Source organism: Atheta coriaria, unplaced genomic scaffold (genome assembly GCF_025399875.1).
Source record: "Atheta coriaria isolate IRGN ID8LTWV9N9 unplaced genomic scaffold, Caltech_Dcor_3.1 hic_scaffold_3_pilon, whole genome shotgun sequence".
NCBI lineage: Eukaryota > Metazoa > Arthropoda > Insecta > Coleoptera > Staphylinidae > Dalotia > Dalotia coriaria.
The window spans coordinates 7,659,058-7,664,621 of NW_027045445.1; the positions used below are offsets into that span (position 1 = coordinate 7,659,058).

The window sequence follows — 5,564 nt, forward strand, 5'->3', positions numbered from 1 at the left end:
ACTGTTCATAATAAGTAAATTATTTCATGCAAAACCGGGTTTGCAAGCGAATAATACATTCACATACACATTAATCCCGGAAAATTATTTTAACAAAATAATTACTTGATAAATTTTGTATAACTTGCATTGAATAAACAACACGTATCCAATTTAATATTTAGAAGATGAATTTACTTAATTGCCTTGTCATAAACAATGTTTAAATAATAAATGTGTTTTTCTTTATAATACTTACTTACGAGTACGTTGATGTTTATGCATAACCCTAGTCTTTATCGCCTTGTTGGAGCGTGTAATTTGTAATGTAATTAATCAAAAGCAAATAATTGTCCATTCTCTTTGTGTGCGACACTTTTCATTCTTTCCGGTTAATTTGTTTTCCAATATGCGCGCAACAGACGTTGTGTATTTGTTCTGTCTCAGGTTGTGTTTTTCCTGTGCACGGAGGATGGTTATCGTCCTGCAATTTATCGCCTACAATTAACAATCGGCATTCGCGATAAAACTAATTACCATGAAGTATCCCACCGTGAGCCGTAAACTACGATAAAGGATATCAATTGTAATTATCTTTATTAGATATTCATAATATTTACTTTGTATTAAGGATTGAAAATGTGTGTGCAAATTGTAAATATTTCATTTTTAAAACTCAATAAATGAAATTTAAAAAAAATTAATTTTAGTAAAAAAAATTGAAGAAATAAAAGTGGATTAAAATTACAGATACGTTACGTGATATAAAACGTAATGTAATAGGTTTTTTATAAAAATTTTAAATAATGTGGAAACTAAAAATATCAAAAATTAATGAATACCAGAACGGTGAAAATATTTAAATAATCAACAAATGAGAGTAATTATTATTATTTTTAGTTAAATTTAATTAATAAACGAGAATAATTATTTCCTTTTTAAATCTGAGTATCTATTATTTTGTAAATCTGTATATTTGCAAATACTGTTTAAACTTCAAACAAAACTCTAATTTAAATAATAATGCTTACTTTACAATTTAATGTTATTTACAGGTTATTTTTTGTTAAATGTAATTCAACTTTTTTAACTTAAAAAAATAGCTGAGATGTCAACAACATATATGAAAAGAAAATAAAAAATAAATATATAAATCAAATAACTGAAATAAAAGAATAAACTTTGGTTATTTAAAGAAAAAAAAAGGTTTTTTTTTAAATGTTATAATTTTTTAATTAAACGTTTTTTTGTGGTAATTACTTACGTATACCACGGATATTATATAAGGACGTTATTCTTTTCTAAATATAAAAATAATTTTGTATAATAATCTTTGTAATAATCTTGAATGGCCTTAAAAATATAACAAAAATGTAACAACCGCAATTTTTTTATCAAACCAAGCAATGTTAGCAGTTAGCTGTTTCCTTCGTTAAAATATTACAAAATATCTATTTTTTAATAAGCTTAATATAATTTCCTTTAATATAACTTTGTCTGATCAGAATTTACTTTTAAGTAAAAATTTAAAATTAATTTTGTGTCGATATTGTTTTATTTTAACAAACTAAATTGAATTTTCTAAAATTAGTAAGTCTTTTTGTCGAACTCACCATTAATCACTCGAGTGGAGGCGAACGAGTCGTCGGTGCATGTTTTTTCGCACAGCGGCGATGCTGTGACGCTAAACGCATCAGAATTGCAACGACGGCAGACGCTGACGATCCGCAGGACTCAACCAGTCAGGATTCAAGCCGATGCAGAAACTTACACCATCGGTTTTTGCGCGCGTTCTTCGAATGTTCCAACGTCACTCACAAAAAACGACACAATACAATCTAAGAATATCCTCAATGTCTTCAAGGACAAAAGACGTCTCACTCAATCACTAAATTCAATCAATCTCTTTAATAAACAAATTAAAAAAAGTTGCAAAAAACACAATTACTTAATTGTTAATAATTATTTACTTTAAAAGTTTTTATTTTGTTTTTATTTATTTTATAAATTTAATTCACTTTATTTTATTTTGTTAATTAAAACCAACCGGCATACTTCTTAAAATTATTTTCGACGTGAGGGCGATTAATTGAGTTTAATTTGGTAACTTTGCGCATTAGTTTCGCAGCCGTCCGCTGGGTACCGCACGTCGACGTCGACTAGAGCGTCGCGACGCATCGCATCCAACCTCGGCCACAGCTTGCGGCGGTGGCGGCAGCGGCGTCGTACACCGTCGCGCACAACAAGTGCATTCTAATAGCCTGCGATCCTGCACATCCCACACATCCTCATGCATTAAATTTACATTCGCCGGCGGTCGCCTGCATCAATTACACGCGTTTTAGTGATTTTTCGGCTAAAAATAAATCCGGACAGTAAACTAACTAATTAAACAATAGCAAACAGAGTCAGCAGGTCGAAAACAGTTCAGTTGAAACCTGTTTTTGTTTTCTTTAAAGAAAAAAATTATATTTAGACAAAATTTTGTGAAATATTTTGAAATATCGGATTTATTTTTTATATTTTTTAGAAATATTTGAAATGCCAGGTATTGTTTCAGTCGGTTTTTGTTAAACCGAACTAAAATCAATAAATTGTGAATAATGAAAGAGGTAAACAAGAATAACAATAGATATTTATTATTTAGATAATAATTATTTACTGGTTTTTATTATTTTGGAAAAAATATGTTTTTTTCATGATTTTTGGGTTTTTTAATTAAAGAACACAATAAAATTCAAAAAAAATTAAAAATTAAAAAAAAATCTAAAAATTACATCACAACATGAATAAAAATATTAAATGCAAACATAAATTATTAATATTCTCTATAAAATCCATGTTACAAATTAAAAATTAATTTTTTTACATTTTTAAATACATTTTGCATTTTTTAAGCATTTCACGAATAAATAATGCACATAATTTGGCCCAGAAATACTTTATCATTTAAAAAGCATAAATAATTCGTCCGTAAAAAATGTTCAAAATGGCGGCCTCGTAGCTTTTAAAGTTTTTTCCTCCTCGCCTAGTTTTAGCGCTAATAGCTCACGTTTAATATGCGCGCCTCGTCCGTCCGCCGGCGCGAATAAATTAATAAATATTTTTCTCTGCAAACAAACAGACGACGACAGACACGTCGGATAGTTGCATAGAAGCAAGGGCTTCACTGCCGCGAAGCAATGTAATACGCCGCGAGGCGCAAGACAGAGAAAATGGCACGAAAATAAAAGAAAACGTTTCAATAACGCGGCGTCGTCACGTCGCCTGGGAAAACCGTCGAAGCGGGTGCAATTAATGCAAGCGGCGCTGCGGCGCTTCATTTTCATCTTGAATGTAACAATATACTGAGTGTTACCAAAACAAAATTAAATTTTAATTTTTAAAAAGTGTGGTTATGTAAGATATATATATATGTTTGCATGTGAGAACAGTAAAATTTTTCAATTTTCTCGAATTTATTTTTTAATATTTCTTGTTTATTCGTGTGAAATGAGTTGTAAAGTGCGGTGGGAAATAAAAGGTTACCAAACTATAAAATATAAATAAAATAATCTTATAAATCTAACCTAAAAATAAAATAAAATAAATTTTGTCTGCAATACAAGCAATTCAATTTAAATTTGCATTAATTCAACGTTATTTGTTTTTATTCTTTTTTTAATTTTTTTTTTCTCTCTGGTAACCCTTGATAATTATACTGTGGGCGACTAGGCATCGTTTAAACCCGTTGATGATGAAAAAAAAATGAAAGAAAAATGTTTTCCATTTTTGCGTAGTCTTGAAGCCCACTTTTTGCGCCCATTTCTGTTTCTGTTTTAATTTTAAACGCTTCAGTTCACACCAAACACATTTTTTCGTTAATAATACTTAAACCTGTATTATTTCTGAACACGTTTTTTTCGAATCCACCCTCGTTACTTATTTATTGATCACTTATTTACTCCTTTTTTCGTGGAAAAGGTGAAAAGGTTTTGTAGAATTCGCACTTTTATTTACTTTTTACTTATTTTTTTATGCTGCGTTCTTGGTTCAAGTAAAAACACTTAATGGTTGTGTTATTTATTTATTGTAACGTACGCGTGTGTAAATTTCCGGTTTCCGGTGTTGGGTATTAGTTTCATACGAGGAATTTCATGGATAAATATTTAAATATACTATCTGCAACCAAATACACCTACATGTAACCAAAACCTTGTGCTACTAAAAATAAAAACAAAAATAAACCACAAAAATGCATCGTCAACAAATTAAAAATATTTTTTTATAATTTTTATTGTGAAATTACTTTTATGATGCTGTGGTACGATCCATATTAGTTTGTATAACAATAATGCGTAACTGCAGCGACATCTGTGCACAATCTTCAAACAAAAATAATTCACTAGCAATGCGTTCCTAACCTATTTATTATCCATGCATATTTTATTCTACACCCCTCCAAAGCAAGTTAATAAAAAAGCAAGTAAAACTGCTCCAAAGTAGATTTCTCAGTGAAATATTGTTGGTGCTTCAAGTTTGTGTTTCTTTATTCTTTATTTACACGACTTTCGACCGAGTGAACCAAAAAAAGATATGAAGAAATGAAGATATATAAATACGCATACAAAATAAAATAAAAGAGCACACCAGTAAAATTTAAATCAGCGACGCAAAATGAACATGAATATCGTTCGGTTGGAAGGTTTTACGCATTATTTGCGTTATTTATTGCCGAATGAAGCGGGCGCCGCAACAAAATAAGAAACCATTCGCAAAAGCAATGAGAAAAAAACAAAAAGTAGCGTAATGTACGCAAATAACATCGGTAAACACAAAGTAATAAAAGATACAAATGTAATTTGTGTGCGTTCGATACGCTGGATGAATTTAAATCAAATCAAAGAAAATAATCCGGATAAATTTGAAAGTGACGCCATCTGTGGTCGAATAGCTAAGCGGACAATAATAAAATTTTATCCCATATAATTTTTTTATTATATGAAGGCCGTAAAAGTTAATAAATAGTAATTTTTGCACATGTAAGCAACAATAACAAATATTTACTAATAAATCTGTTTTTTACGTGAAAGTTGCCTGTAAAAGATTGTCAAAGTCTGCCTTTCAGTATCTTGGGATTTTGTTTTGCGCATCCTTTCACTGCCCTCCACAGGATTGTGCAGGCTGCAAAACTTTGGCGTTCTCTTAAAACTTTTAAATGAAAAACTTTGCCGGCTGGCTCGCCGCACGTCGTCGCGTGTTTATTTTTCGTAAATATATTTTTTATTTATTTGCACGCGCCGCTTGTTTCTATAAAAGATAAATATAAACCGTTTGATGCGATCAATCAATCGGGAGAGTATTGCGAGAATTCTATTAGCAAATTATTAAAAACGCTTTTAAAAAGTTTTACGCTCGGAAAAATACTCCCAAAAGTTTAGAAAAAAAATTAAGAAGCAATAAAACTTTTTCGGGACTAATATATTTTTTAATAAATTCTCTAAATTGAATTCGGACGTCTGGAATTCCACAACAAAACTTTTTAATGAACTTGGAAACAAAACAGCTTAGTTTAAGTGAGGTTAAAATTTGTTTGGGATTTATTA

At 30.0% G+C, this 5,564-nt stretch overlaps 1 protein-coding gene across 1 annotated transcript in view; it reads right to left on the bottom strand.

Moving 5' to 3' along the window:
- The window catches only part of TyrR (Tyramine receptor), a 37,984-nt gene extending 35,859 nt beyond the window's left edge, over positions 1 to 2,125 (bottom strand). Inside the window, exon 1 of the mRNA XM_065300006.1 lies at positions 1,593 to 2,125. The gene's annotated coding sequence lies outside the window, so the exon portion shown is untranslated. The remainder of the gene's footprint in view (positions 1 to 1,592) is intronic.
- Between the last annotated feature and the right edge of the window lie 3,439 nt (positions 2,126 to 5,564).